This window comes from Eptesicus fuscus, chromosome 2 (assembly GCF_027574615.1).
Source record: "Eptesicus fuscus isolate TK198812 chromosome 2, DD_ASM_mEF_20220401, whole genome shotgun sequence".
NCBI lineage: Eukaryota > Metazoa > Chordata > Mammalia > Chiroptera > Vespertilionidae > Eptesicus > Eptesicus fuscus.
In genome coordinates this window covers 51,169,329-51,185,878 of record NC_072474.1, presented here as the reverse complement: position 1 = coordinate 51,185,878, position 16,550 = coordinate 51,169,329, and the positions used below count along the sequence as shown (strand labels likewise).

The following is a 16,550-nucleotide window of genomic DNA, read 5'->3' as shown; positions in this document are numbered from 1 at the left end:
ATAGCCCATATGAAGGGCACACCTCAAGTTCTCAACTGGGGTGTTCAGGGAGGCTTTTCCACTGGACCCTACAGGACATATACTACATTAGGCCATGCTGCCAAGCCTAGGAGATGTAGTAGCTCTACTTAATACATAGAAACAAAAAAAGCAGAGAGGCAGCCAAAATGAGGAGGCAAAGAAACATGTCCCAAATGAAAAAACAAAACAAAACTCCAGAAAAAGAACTAAATAAAATGGAGATAAGCAATCTGGTAGATACAGAGTTGAAAATACTGGTTATAAGGATGCTCAAAGACCTTAGTGAGGACCTCAATAACATAAAAAAGAACCAGTCATAAACAAAGGATACACTAACTTAAATAAAGAATAATGTACAGGGAATCAACAGTAGAGTAGGTGAAACCAAGAATCAAATCATTGATTTGGTATATAAGGAAGCAAAAAACACCCAATCAGACAGCAAAAAGAAAAGAGAATCCCCAAAAGTGAGGATAGTGCAAGGTACCTTTGGGATAACTTCAAGCATACCAACACCCACACCATATAGGTACCAGAGAGAGAAAAGGGAGAACAAGGGATTGGGAACCTATTTGAAGAAATAATGGCTGAAAACTTCTTTAACCTGGAGAAGGAAAAAGACACACAAATCCAGGAAGTGCAGAGAAACCCAAAGAAGATGAATCCAAGGAAGCCCACACCAAGACACATCATAATTAAAATGTCAAAAGTTAAAGACAAAGAGAATCTTAAAAGCAGCAAGAGAAGAGCAGTTAGTTACCTACAAAGGAGCTCCCATAAAACAGTTAGCTGATTTCTAAACAGAAACATTTCAGGGCAGAAGGGATTGGCATGAAATATTCAAAGTGATGAAAAGCATAGATCTACAACCAAGATTACCCAGCCAAGCTATTATTTAGAATCAAAGGACACATAAGTAGCTTCCTAGACAAGAAAAATCAAAAGGATTTCACCACCAACAAACTAGTGTTACAATAAATGTTAAATGGTCTTCTTTAAGAAGAAAGTAGAAAATATGAAAATAAAATGGAAATAAATGCATATCTATCAAAAATTATTTATTTTTATGATAATTCTGGATTTTATTGTTGTTGTTGTTGTTTGTTTGGATCATGGCATGCAAGTAATCTGGGCCCCTGTATGTTAATAAGCAGAGCTCCATTTGAAGCTGTGATCAAGATGGCTAAAAATGCTATTGTCATCACACCCTTTGAATATGGTTCCAAGTGGGATGAGCTGATTCTTCGAGTTTCTAGAGCCAGAGGACCTAACACTGCCTGGACTGTGGTTTTGGGTATCCTTGAGAGAGCAATAAATATTGTCTCCTTAAAATTAAAACCAGTATAAGACATCAAGAAAAAATATAAAAGAAATTTAAACCAATAATGCCAAACTCATACTAGCAATAGAAATACCAATAGCATCTGATTTAAGAGCTGCAATAGATACTTCCAATCCAAAAAAACAAAAAAGAAGGGATTGAAAAATATCCCATGCAAATGCAATCTTATCTGTGGTCCAATTCATTCCTCCAATGAAAGTCAACATTAGTGTGCATAATCCTCCAGCTCCATGTATACTGATGCTATGGCTGACTAAGACGGCAGAAACATACAAACACAAAATAAGGTATGCTCTCTTCATTGGAAGATTTGTCTGATCTTCACTTGGAAGATATCAAAGAAATAATTCCCCAAAATGTTCCTAGTAGTACACCAATAATTATGTTCTGAAAAGAGGTTAGGAGATTATGAAGTATGCCACCTGTGGAGAAGACTACGCTCATGAATGTACTGAATCCAGTGATAGCCACGATGTCATCCAAACTGCTAGCAGCTATTAGTAAGGTTGGAATGCCTTTCTTAATACCATATCCTTCTTCTTGCAAATGTAGCATGGAAGGGACAACAACAGCAGGAGAGACAGAACCTACCATAAAACCTAAAAGAAAACTCCATTCCCGGGGGAAATTCATAAGGAAGTGGGAAATAACTGCAGGTGAACATGCCTCCGTGAGGCATGGACCCATAGACAATCTTCAACAAACTCTCTTCAAATGCTTCAAAGCCTGTGGATTGAGTCCAAGTCCAGCTTTTATTAGGATAAGGGTAAGGGCAGTATTTCTTAAAGTTGAAGACCACTCATTACTAATATGGATGCGATCACTAGTATATGGAGCATTCCTAATGGTAAAACCAGCCAATAACATCCCAAGAAGAGGTGGAAGTGGAGGCACTGAAGGTATTCTAATGACTTCCAAAAGTTCCCCCCAATTAGGGAACAAAAAAAGACAATGAACAGTCCAAATAAATTTTCATCAGGGTAATGGCCAGGGCTTGAGATTGACTAGATTGCAAACCATAGGATAAAAAGTAAGACTCCATTTGTAATACAGTTATTCAATCTTCCTTGTGGAGGACAAGTGCTTTTTGTCACCTGTGGCTTTGTTTCCTCGGTTTCTGAGAAGACAATTTCCTTAGTGTTTTCATCTTCTCCACTATTATCATCTTTGAGGATCTACAATTCCTTTAGCATACCCGCCGCCGGGAGCTGCCCTGGCACCTGGCAACTGCTGCACACTCTGTGCAAGGCCAGAGGGTAAAACGCTCACTGAAAAGTAACTTTAAATGAATTAAATACTCCTATCCAATTACATATGATAAATGAATTTATAAGAAAACACGATTTTAGAAATACCACTCTAAAATGAATGGGTGACTCAAGTAAGTGAGGGCAAATTAAGCAAAAATAAAAATAAAAAATAATACAAACAAAAAAAAAGAAGTTAATTCAAGGTTTCTGCTTATCTTCATACTTTAAAATAATATTTCTTCTGTGTGATAAGTTTTTAGGGGAAAATATATACTTTTTCACTTTTATCATTTTCATTTATATAATACTGAGGAAGTATGAGTCTTTACCTACAACTTCTCAAGTATAAAATTATTTTAAAATCTAGGAGAGAATGGTATGCTGTTGGAGGCTAAGGAGAGTAGTTAGTATAATAAATGTGAGAAATTCATCAGAAGGCTGATGGACAACTTCAGCAGGGCTGAAGATCTGGGTATTATTACCTGCTGCCAAACAGCTGAGGGCAATTCCCCTAACCTGATAATCCTTTATTGTTTACCAAACCTTATCTTTGATATGTATATCTGCTTTGCTAAAGGGAAAAATGTGTTAATAAAAAGCCATAGGTCCGGAGATTTGGAAAGCTTAGTCACTAGAGCTAAGTTTCAGTCTGGCTCCCCCAAAATGCCTTCCAAATTTATATTTCTTGTCTAGTCTCTATCCATTTATGTGCAGCCCTTCTCCAGATTCCTGAACTCAAAAAAAACTGCAGCAGTACACCTGTCTATTAGTGATCCAAGCATGTCCTCTAAAAAAATACTATAACTGTAATCAGAGTGTAATGTATAAAATGCTGAATAACATTCTACCTGAATTACTGGTATCTGGAAAGCAACATAACAGTTCAGAGAGGGAAAAGTGTGCTTATACTGCATGCTCTACTATTCTTTTCTATTGTAAGAATTTATCAATATCTTCTCTACAACTGAGTTATCTTTATGTACTCTGACATAAGCCTATTTTCTACAAACACACTGCATTGTCTTTACTCTAGTAGTATAAATTGTCCATTTCCTTAAGAAAAAATAAATAAAAATATGCCCTATATTGCCTTCATTTCTCTTTATCTTTATTTGATATGTTTAGAAAAGATTTGGACCTCAAGAATAGAGTGCCACTGTATATGTATCTGAATTTGACCAATATATTTTAAACAAAAAGATCAGCTAGACGTTTATATTTATTTATATTTTCTGGGCTCCCTGCTTATGCTTCAGAGCAGTTCAAAGCTCTCTCTAAGTTTATATTCTTAGAAAATGATCCTCTATGAAAGATGTGTGAAATCCATCCTATCTTTATTTCAAACCATGTTTCTAGTTTTAAATTTATAAATTCTTTGGATAAAAGTCTTAGGAAACAGAGCCAGAGAGATATGCTCTAAAGATGTAAAATAAATATTCATGACACTTGCAACAGAATTCACAAGAACAATGAAAACCTGACCATGACATAGGTTCGCCCTTCAAATCTGTGGCTCCAGCTGAACAAAACCACATTGCCTGAGTATATTTCTGATTGTTTCTAATCAGATGTTTCCCTACATCCCCCTCTCCCCTACATTCTCTTTTATCTTTCCCTCTGGTTATTATTTTTTTTTCTCCCTTTCTCGCCTTCCTCTCTTCCCATAAGAGTTACTTCAGATCTTCCCACCTATTGAAGAACATGAATGAATCACACTCAATGACATGTTGTGCCCTGGCATATTGTGATGTTTTATTATTGAAAAATAATTAGACAAAGTTATTAAAAGTGCAAAAAAAACATTCCCTCTTACTTTCTTTATAGATTATCCCAATTTCCTATACCTTTGAGAAAATGACTTTTTGCCTCCTATTTCGAGAAGAAATAAGTTCATCTTAGGAGGAATTTCCTCAATTCCTTGTTTCCTCCTATCATTGCAAGAAGCTTAGGGGCATTTCCACTGTTTCTATTTTCCTCTTTTTCTTCAGTAGAAGAAAAATGATAGCAGAACATTAAAAAATGTCAAAAATATTTTTAAAAATCTACATATATCATGTTAAATTTCTGTGTGCTCATCGCATTGCCTCTTTGGGTAGAAGCGCTCCTCTTTGTTACAGGAAGGAGCTAGAAAATAATCAAGGCAGCAAGGAATTGTTGATTGTAAGCCAAAGCAATCATCTGTAAGAGCCACTATAGGAATGCACCTTACCATCTTGAGGCTCCTAAACTTTTCTCTAAGCCGTGAAAATACCAGGTGAAAGATATGAGAAAACATGAATTCACAGACACTCTCTTTATTTACATTGTCTACAGCCATATTGCATGTAGTATCCATGACATTAAAAACTTGGTACTGGTCTTTTATTTATAATTCAAGCACATCTCTTCATCATCTCATCATTTCATCTTTTTATAATAACAAAAGTCCTTTCAAAACTCTACCCTGACCTTCTCCCAAAATGAAGTTAATTATGAGCAGTTCCTCTTCTAATTAAGCTTACTTCAACCCCAAATGCACAGTGCACTTTTCTCATTTTATTATCCCTAACATTAGAATAAGGTGCTCTAGTTGACAATTAGGTTATTACTCTGCTCCATGACAACATAACTCAGGTATGTGGTTACAAGAGTAAACACTTTGCAAAGTAAGTCCCTCTTGAAATATTCTTTATGGCACTCAATACCTCTCAGAATTCAGTTAACACTTTCTATATTTACTCCTAAACTTACCATGTACAATACATATATATCCCTAAAACTAAACAATGGATATTCTGATTAATATTAACAACTTGGTATACAATGAGACTAAAATCTCCACTAGCTCAAAATATCAATTTCTAGACAAATGTATCCATGCATTATCAGTGGTTAGTTGGTTCATCCTGTTTCTATGCAGTGTGTTTTTTCCTTACATTTTTTTAGTATTAATTTAATAGGATTGTAAATAGAAGTCAAGAGGTTGAATATGTTGTGAGATTAACATCTGTGACTATATCATTGGTATTATATTAGCTCCAATCCTATCTAATAAAAGAGTAATATGCAAATTAACTGTCACTCTGCAACAAAATGGCAGCGCCCATAGCCATAAGATGGCGGTATCCAGTCCTCTCAGCCCCGCCGGAGTCCCCCAGTCTCAGGGAGGGCTGCCGCTGACAGCCTGCAGAGTAAGTGGCCTGGTGGAATGCTGCCCAGAGGCCCTCCTGACCCTTTATAAAAAACAAAAACAAATTCACTCCCCACGGCCCGATCCCATCCCAGTGGCAGCAGCCTGGGGTCTCAACCAATGAGTCACACCAGTCAGGCAGATATGGAGGAATCTTAAATGTTTCCTTTTTAAAAATATATATTTTATTGATTTTTTTACAGAGAGGAAGGGAAAGAAATAGAGAGCTTGAAACATCTATGACAGAGAAACATCAATCAGCTGCCTCCTGCACACTCCCCACTGGGTATGTGCCCCCAACCAAGGTACATGCCCTTGACCAGAATCAAACCTGGGACCCTTGAGTCTGTAGGCCGATGCTCCATCCACCTAGCCAAACCAGTTAGGGCTGTCCAATATGTTAAAGAAAAAACTCATCTAATAAAGAGGGAATATGCAGGGGAGGACATTTGGGTGTGACCGGGTTGTCAGGGGAAGGAAGTTGGGGATGATCGGGCTGACAGGGGAGTAGTTAGGCATCGATCAGGCTGGCAGGGGAGTGGTTAGGGGGTGATCAGGCTGGCACGCAGAAGCAGTTAGGGGCAATCAGGCAGGCAGGTGAGCAGTTGGGAGCCAGCAGTCCTGGATTGTGAAAGGGATGTCTGACTGTCTCTCCAGGCCCGATCCCATAGGGATTGGGTCTAAATAGGCAGTTGGACATCCCCCAAGGGGTCCCAGATTGGAGAGGGTGTAGGTTGGGCTGAGGGACACCCCCCCAGTGCACGAATTTCATGCACTGGGCCTCTAGTTTACATATAAATTTAAGAGAAAGACACTTAATTTCCCTGACAATTACTTCCAATGAAGAACAATCCTACATAACAAAGTTGTTGATAAATGTTGCTAATGAAATAAAATATAAACATTTAAATAATTTTAATTAAAATTACTATAATTTTTAATTTCATACATCATTTGAAGGAGAAAGTCCAGGATTTAGGGTCTCTGAATGCAGTCTTTTTAATGGGGATTAAAATGTTATACTGTGAGAGAAGGGAAGATGGCTGCCGACGGGAAGGTAGACTGTAAGATAGTGTGTGAGTGAGAGAACAAAGGAGAGTGTGTGGTCGCACGGGGAGTGTTTGTTGGTGAGTTGAGGGACAGCTATACTCCAGGAGACTGTGGGGGACTGCCGGATGGGGTTCCCCTAACCAGGAAGCCCCCACTGCTGCTGGGTTCCCTCCCAGAGTGACCAGCTCTGAAGCGGAGACCGCGCCATCTTAAAGGGGAAAGTGGATGTTATCGGAAGCCTGAAAATCCCAGGAATCTACAACTACAGCACCCAGCGAACAGCTGCAAACCCGAGAACACCGGTCCCCAAGTGGCACGAGCATGCAGATTCAGAGGAGCTGTGCACCCCCTCATGGAAAGGTCAGATTTCGCCTGGGATAAGGTGAGGTCTGTGGTCCAGGCAGGAGAGAGAAATGCACTCGGTGGGAGCTGGAGAACCTGGGGAAGTCTGCACCCAGAAAAATCCGTGGCTGTTGGGGTTGGCGTGATCCACGAATGTGGAAGGGGGTCCACAGAGCTAACAGAAGGGAACTCTAAAAATCAACCCATAGCTGAACTGCGCGCAAAAGGACAGCCTAAAAATTTTAAAAGTGTGGCAGCTGCTTAGACACAAGGGGAAAAAAGACTGCACAGACTTGCACGCAGCGCCAGAGTTCACGCACTTACTCTGGCTCTTTCTCTCTCTCTCTCTTCTCTCTCTCTCTCTCTCTCTCTCTCTCTCTCTTTTTCTCTTTAAATCCTTGCTTTTGATTACTAAGCCCAATACATAGGATCACCCAATTGGGGATACTCTAAGAGACTGCAAGGGAAAGTTGTTTTTGTGGAACCTGGGGATCAGAGTGGGGAATAATGATCAGAGAACCAGCTCTGGGGCAACCCATTCCCCCAAACCAGTATTAAGTGCCACAGGGAAAACAAAATCTAAACACTAGCTAAAGAGGACCTATAGACCCAGAGGTCAATCCAGAAACACTGCCACCCAGAGGTTGAATCACAAATTGACTCTTGTGTAAACACAAATAAAGGAGTATAAGAAATAAAGATGTACTGCCTGCTTGAAAATAAGGACTGTGGCTTACAACACTGAGGAGCAGTGGAATGCAGGGAACTTCAATACTGTCCAGACTAGGAAACAGGTGTGTCAAACAGAACAGTAGAGGAAGTGAATGACCTTCATTACTGCACATTTTTATGATTTTTTCATCTTTTACTTAAGAAACTAAATTTTTTTCTTTTTTCCTTACTTGATTTTACCTTTTTAATTATTATATTTTTATTTTCAATCGGTATTATTACTACTACTATTTTCCTTTTATTAAAAGTGTCATTTTATTTTCTCTTTATTTTACTTTTGGATTAGTGTTCTACATTCTATTTTCATCTTTCCCTTGGCATCATTTTACTCTGTCTCAACTTTGCCTTTATGCCAACATTCTCTTCCTCACTTTTCCCCTTTTGTTGTTCTGTTTCTCTTACCCTATTCCAGCTTTAGATTTTCCCTATTCCTTCTTTTTACCCCCTGTTAAAATTTCACCCTACTTATATATCTAATTTCAAATCCCCTGCTCCAAGTCCATACACACCTCTCTCTTCTCTTTCTTCACTATCCAAAAAAATTTTTTTCTCTATGTCCTTTTGTTGTCATTTGCTTGATTGTTGATTATATCATTTTTTATGCTTGTTTGTGAGATTGTTTCACTTTTTCTTTTTGTTTTTTCTGTTTTGTTTTTGTTTGTTTTTTGCTTCTGTTTTCCCTCACCTCGCTTGATATTAGTTGTTTGTAGTTTGCATTCATCTCTAGGTATTTGTGGCTGATATTTGTTGGGATTAGAGTTGGAGTTTTCTATTGGAGTTTTCTCTCGATATAAATAGTTTTTTCCCCTCTTCTTTCTTATTCTCTTTCTATTCTCTCTTACGTTTTTTTCCTTTTCCCAATTTCATTTTTGCACTCCTATTTTTTTTCTCTTCTTCTTTCTTTCTTATCCTCTAATTTGCCTTTCTCTGGTGGTCACCTTTATTTGGGGTTATTAATATCGTAAATACATTTTTATTCAGTGCCTTTTGCATTGTGCCTTGTTGTGTTGTATTTTGTGCCTTTAAATCAATGCAGGAGAAAGAGAACTACATAACCAGACACCTGGAGAAGAGAGATCATGGGGAGACAAAGAAACAGCCCACATATGAAAGAAAAGCAGGCATCACCAGAAAAGGAAGTAAACAAAATGGAGGCAAGCAACCTGTCAGAGAAAGAATTCAGAGAAATGGTCATAAGGTGGATGAAAAGAATGGAAGACAAATGCAACAATATGTGTAAGAACCAAGAGGAAATGAAGAAGAACCAAGAAGAAATGAAAAATTCCATCGCTGCTATAAAGAACTCAATAGAAAGCATCAACAGTAGACTAGAAGAAGTGAGCTAGAAGACAAGGTAGGAAAAAAATGTACAGGTCAAGCAGCTTCTAGAAAAAATAATTAAAAAGCAGGAGGAGAGCCTAAGGGAACTTTGGGACAACATGAAACAAAACAACATCTGCATAATAGGGGTGCCAGAAGGAGAGGAAACTGAGCAAGGAATAGAAAACGTATTTGAAGAAATAATGACAGAAAACTTCCCTTATGTAGGGAAGAAAAACCCACACAAATCCAAGAAGCTCACAGAGTCCCAAACAAAGTGATCCCCAAAGGACCGACGCCAAGCACATTATAATTAAATTGGCAAACATCAATATCAAGCATCTTCTCTGATCACAATGGCATAAAACTGGAAATCAACTACAATAAAAAGAAATCCAAAAAAATCAAACACATGGAGACTAAATAGCATGCTATTAAACAATGACTGGGTTACCAGAAAGATCAAAGAAGAAATAAAAAACATCATGGCAACAAACGACAATGAAAACACAACAATCCAAAATCTACGGGACACAGTGAAAACAGTCTTGAGAGGGAAGTTCATAGCTCTACAAGTCTACTGCAAAAAAACAAGAAATAATGGTAATAAATTACCTAACCCTACAACTCAAAGAGTTAGAAAGAGAGCAACAAGAAAAGTCCAGTGTAAGCAGAAGAAAGGAAATAATAAAGATCAGAGCAGAGATAAACGACATAGAGACCAAAAAAACAATACAAAAGATCAACAAAACCAAGAGCTGGTTCTTTGAAAGGATAAACAAGATTGATGAACCTTTAGCCAGGCTCACCAAGAAGCAAAGAGAGAGGACCCAAAAAAACAAAATCAGAAATAACAGACAGCTTCACAGGGGAGGTTTACCAAACATTCAAGGAAGAACTAAAACCTATCCTCCTCAGACTATTCCAAAAAATTCAAGAGGAAGGAACACTTCTAAGCTCATTCTATGAAGCCAGCATCGCCCTAATACCAAAACCAGATAAAGACAACATAATGAAAGAGAATTACAGGCCAATATCCCTCATGAACATAGAAGCCAAAATCCTCAATAAAATTCTAGGAAATCAGATCCAGCAATACATCAGAAAGATCATACACCATGACCAAGTAGGATTTCTCCCAGGAATGCAAGGATGGTACAATATCCGCAAATCAATAAATGTGATACATCACATAAACAAATTGAGAGATAAAAATCACATAGTCATATCAATTGATGCAGAAAAAGCATTTGACAAAATCCAACACCCTTTCTTGATAAAAAAAAAACTCTCAGCAAGGTGGGAATAGAAGGATCACACCTCAACATAATAAAAGCCATATATAATAAACCCACAGCTAACATCATACTCAATGAGCAAAAACTAAAACCATTCCCCCTAAGAACAGGAATAAGACAGGGATGCCCACTCTCACCACTCCTGGTCCACATAGTACTAGAAGTATTAGCCATTACATTAGAAAATAAGAAGTAATAAAAGGTATCCAATTGGAAAAGAATAAGTAAAACTGTCCTTATATGCAGATGACATGATATTGTACATAAAAAACCCTAAAGACTCCATCAAAAAACTATTAGACTTAATAAATGAATTAGGCAATGTAGCAAGATAAAAAATTAATGCCAAGAAATCTATGGCATTTCTATACACCAATAGTGAACTTACAGAAAGAGAGACTAAAAAAGCAATCTCATTTACAGGGAATGGAGTCAAGACAGTTTCTTCAATAAATGGCGTTGGGAAAACTGGACAGATATATGCAAAAAAAATGAAACTAGACCACCAACTTATACCAAACACAAAAATAAATTCAAAATGGATAAAGTACTTAAACATAAGATGGGAAACCATAAAAATACTAGAGGAATCCACAGGCAGAGAAATCTCAGACATATGCCGAAGCAATTTCTTCACTGATACCGCTCCTAGGGCAATGGAAACTAAAGAGAAAATAAACAAATGAGACTACATCAAAATAAAAAGCTTTTGCACAGCAAAAGAAACCATCAACAAAACAACAAGAAAGCCCACTGTATGGGAGAACATATTTGCAAATGTTATCACTGATAAAGGTTTAATCTCCAACATTTTCAGGGAACTCATACAACTTAATAAAAAGAAGATAAATGATCCAATAAAAAAATGGGCAACGGACCTAAATAGAAACTTTTCAAAAGAAGACAGAAGGAAGGCCAAGAGACATATGAAAGCATGCTCCAAGTCACTAATTATCTAAGAGATGCAAATCAAAATGACAATGTGGTACCATCTCACACCTGTTAGAAAGGCTATCATCAACAAATCAACAAATGACAAGTGCTGGCGAGGATGCAGAGGGAAAGGAACCCTCATGCACTGCTGGTGTGAATGCAGACTGGTACAGCCACTGTGGAGAACAGCATGGAGTTTCCTCAAAAAACTAAAAATGGAACTCCCATTTGACCCAGTGATCTCACTTCTATATCCCAAGAAACTAGAAACACCAATGAGAAAGGATATATGCACCCCTATGTTCATAGCAGCACAATTCACCATAGCTAAGATTTGAAAACAGCTTAAATGCCCATCAGCAGATGAGTGGATTAGAAAACTATGGTACATCTACACAATGGAATACTACGCTGCTATAAAAAAGAAGGAATTCTTACCATTTGCAGCAGCATTGATGGATCTGGAGAGCATTATGTTAAGTGAAATAAGCCAGGCAATGAAAGAAAAATACCACATGATCTCACTCATTTATGGAAAATAAAGAACATTATAACCTGATAAACAAAAAGATAGTACAGAGGCTTTAAAGCATCGAACAGACTGTCAAATTATAGCGGGAAGGTTAGGGAGAGATGGGGGAGATAAGAGATCAACTGAAGGACTAGTATGCATGCATATAAGCATAACCAATGGATACAATCCACTGGGGGGAGGGGGATGAGGGCATGGGACAGGGGGTAGGGGAGGCTCGGGGAAGGTCAATGGGGGAAAAAAAGGAGATATGTACTACTATATGTAATACTTTAAACAATAAAAAATATGTATTAAAAAATGTTATACTGCAAGGTAGTTACAGATTCTTCAGAAATCACCTCACACCAGTCAGAATGGCTGTAGAAATCAATAAACAACAAGTGTTGGTGAGGATGTGGAATAAAGGGAACCCTTATGTACTGTTGGTAGAAATGCAGACTCATGACTCATGCAGCCACTATGGAAAACAGTATGGAGGGTTTTCAAAAAGTTTAAAATAGAATAGCATTATGGCCCATTGATTCTCCTTCTGGGTATATATCTGAAGAAACCCCAAACACTAATTCAAAATAATATGTGTTCATTGCAGTGTTATTTATAATAGCCAAGATATGGAAGCAATCCACATGCTATCAATAGATGAGTGTATAAAAAAAGTGCAATTGAATATTACTCAGCCATAAAAGGAATGAAATCTTACCATTTGCAACAGCATGGAGGGGCTTTTAGTGTATTATGCTAAGTGAAATAAGTCACTCAGAAAAAGACAAATGCCATATGGTTTCACTAATATGTGGAATTTAAGGAACAATATAAAACTAACAAAACAGATACAGACACATAGATACAGAGAACAAACTGATTGCTGGCAGAGGGGATAGGGTTTGGGGGCTGAGTGAAAAAGGTAAAGGGATAAAGACATATAAACTGGTAGTTACACAATAGTCATGGGGATGTAAAGTACAGCATAGGGAATATGGTCAATAATATTGTGATAACTAAGCCTGGTGTCAGGTGGTACTTGAAATATCAGGGCATCACTTTGTAAAGAATCTGATAGTCTAACCATGATGCTGTACACCTGAAACTGATACAAAATAGTATTTAATGTAAACTATAATTGAAAAATAAAATTAAAAAGAAGAATGACTAAGTTTATCAAAGCATTTTAGAGTCATTTGTGTGAGAATAGAGATGCCCTAAACCAGGAGTGGGGAACATCTGTATAAGGCCCATGCAATCATTTGGTCTGGCCCTGCCAAGGGATTAGTGGTGAGTTAATTAAATGTTTAACCAAATATAGCAGGCAAATTTTTAAGTTGATAATTTTGTATGGCCCTGAAATGATGTTATAAATATCCAAATGGCCCCATGCCTGCCCTAGACATAATATGCAAGGAAAGTGTAAAATAAAAGAGAGATAAAGGACTCTATTAAAAGATATATGGCTCTGGCATTCTAGATAGTAAAAGGATGAAGATCCCAATAGATAAAAGGAACAAGGACATTTTAGGTGCAAAAACAGAAAAAGAATTTAGTAAGAAAGCTGAAGATAATATACCTGCTAGCAAATAATAGTGCAAAAGATTTGGAAAAAATTCTATTTACATTTAATAATTTGCTGATGAGAAAGACAAAATACATCGGACAATTAAGGAGATATTTTATTCAGGGTATTGCATAAATTCATGAGAAACATATAAAAGGAAGGGGACCTAAAATTTTATAGAGGCAGGAAAATGAGAGTCATCTACAAGTGTTATGACAAAGATTGGTCTTTTATCAGAGGATGTGAGGACAAGGTGGTCCTTGTCATTAGTCTTTACCTGGAACACAAAAGGGTGGGTGATTTCTTAATTTTCACTGCAATGCATCTGCCAGCCAAGGAATGCCAGCAAACACCAGATGCTAGAAGAGACAATGAAGAATTCTCCTACAGGTTTGAAAGGGATCTTGGCCCCCTGCCAACACATTTATGAGGACTTCTTGCTTCCAGAGCTGTGAGACACCAAATTTCTGTTGCTTTAAGTATCCAGTTTGTGGTATTTTGTGTAAGAAACATAATCACAGATTCTGAGGATTAGGACCTAGACATCTTTGGGGGATGGGCGCATTATTCTGTCCATTGCAGTCAGTGGGGAAACAATAAAAATAGACCACATTTGCCCTCTAATTAAGAAAGAACAAGAAAAATCTCTTTGAAGAAGTGGAAATGGTGGTCTTTTTTTCCTCCTAACTTACATAGTACACTGAGGCTTTTATCTTCCTGAAACTTGTATTAAAAATTCTGGATCACCTCGCAGTTATTTCAAACCACTGTTTGTTGCTGATTTTACTATTAGGTGAATTAAGTAGCTAATATACATGGCTACTTCAAGTTCAATTTAGGAAAACATGCAATTTAAATTAAAAATGCATAGGTATAGCCAGGCCTTATGACAGAACCTAAGGAGACTGGGAGGGAAAACCTGTGTCAGTTCAGTGTCCCTGAGATTTTAAAGTTTCTACTTTCAATTTTTGGAGGTTATTTTTTAAATTTTATTTTATTGTGGTAAGAATACTTAACATGAGATCCACTCTCTTTACAAAATTTTAAATGTACAATACATTATCATTGACCATAAAAATACAATGTTGTAAAGCAAATCTCTAGGGCATATTCATCTTGCTTAACTGAAACTTTGTCATTAATTACTAACTCCCTATTTTGGTCTCCCAGTCCCAGGAAACCACCATTCCACTCTGATTCCATGAATCTGGCTATTTTAGGTACCTTATATCAGTTAAAACATACAGTATTTGTCTTTCTGTGCCTGGCTTATTTCACTTAGCTTAATGCTCTCAAGGTTCCGTGTTGTCTCATATTACAGAATTTCTTTCTTTAAAGCTGAATGGTATTCTATTGTATATATACACAACATTTTCTTTATCCATTCATCTCTTGACAACCATTTAGGCTGCTTTTACATCTTGCTATTGTGAAAGATATGTAATGACCATGGAAGCACTAAAATCTCTTTGAGCTTCTGATTTCAATTCCTTTGGATAAATAGCTACGATGCTGGGTTGCTGGATTATATGGTAGATCTATTTTTAATTTTTTTAAAAACTTCCATATTATTTTCTACAGCAGCTGTACCATTTTGCTTTCAGACCAATAGTGTGCAAGGGTGCCAATTTCTCCACATTCTTGTCAACACTGGTTGTCTTATTTTTTTTAAGAATAGCCATGCTGCCCTGACTGGTTTGGCTCAGTGGATAGAGCGTCGGCCTGCGGACTCCAGGGTCCCGGGTTCGATTCCGGTCAAGGGCACGTACCTTGGTTGCGGGCACATCCCCAGTGGGGGATGTGCAGGAGGCAGTTAATCGATGTTTCTCTCTCATCAATGTTTCTAACTCTCTATCCCTCTCCCTTCCTCTCTGTAAAAAAATCAATAAAATATATTTAAAAAGAAAAAGAATAGCCATGCTGACAGGTGTGAGGTGATATCTTACTGTGGTTTTGATTTTCATTTCCCGATGAGTAGGGACATAAGAGAATTTTCTCATATACCTGTTTGCCATGTGTATGTCTTTTTGGAGGTACTGGCTCTTCAGGTCATTATCCCACATTTAGTCAAGTTATTAATTCTCTTGCTATTGAGTTGTTGGAGTTCTTATATATTTTGGAGATTAATCTTTTAGCGGATATATGGTTTACAAATATTTTATCCCATTTTATAGGTTGCCTTTTCACTCTGTTTTGTTGCTGTGCAGAAGCTTCGGATGTTTTAAAGACGAATTTAAATCTGCATTCAGTGTAGCTAGTGTCTAACAACACTTTTTAGTGGTAGCAGGATTTCTTTCCCTTTTCTTACTGTGAAAGAAATGCATATTTCCAAAGATCTTTTAACCCCCAAAGAAACAAAATGACTCCTCTCATTTTTTCATTGTCGGATTTATCTTTCTCCTTCTTAACAGAGTAGGATTAACACATTTGTCTTTTGAGATAGGCACATTCTATGCTGTTCCCTAGTGACCAATCTTTATAGGAACATTAGATTCAGACCTGTTCTGCCCATACAACTAGAAGTTGATAACAGAAGGGACAGGAGAATATGAATGGAAACAGCTAAAAAAATTATAGGTTTGGCCTAATAGGAAGCTTTTTTCCTAAGAAAATGATCTTATTTGCCTTGTAGATGTGCACACCATTAACAAATATGTACACTTACTTCAATTATGAGAAGCATGTAGTTAAAATGCTTCAGGGGAAAATAAGTATGAAGAGAAAAATCTTATTTTACAACAGCAATGAAAAAGAAAATCAAAGCTACTGCCTCTCTCCTATTTATAAAATATTTTACATTAAATTCATGATTAAATATGTTCAAATATTCCAACTTGAAAACAAACAAACAAAATGCCTCAAGCAAAAAATAAATAAATAATAGAATGTGCCATCAAGAATGCTTCCATTTCTTGTGAAATAGTTTCATTTCCTTAGTGATCATTATCAGATTATAAAAAGATATTACTAAAATCATACGGCTAAAAAAGAACGCATTCTGGTTTTTGC

The 16,550-nt window shown here is 37.1% G+C and overlaps 1 pseudogene; it reads right to left on the bottom strand.

Annotated features, from left to right (window-relative positions):
• Positions 1–1,124: 1,124 nt before the first annotated feature.
• Positions 1,125–15,604, bottom strand: LOC129150453 (sodium/hydrogen exchanger 9B1-like; annotated as a pseudogene).
• Positions 15,605–16,550: the final 946 nt, after the last annotated feature.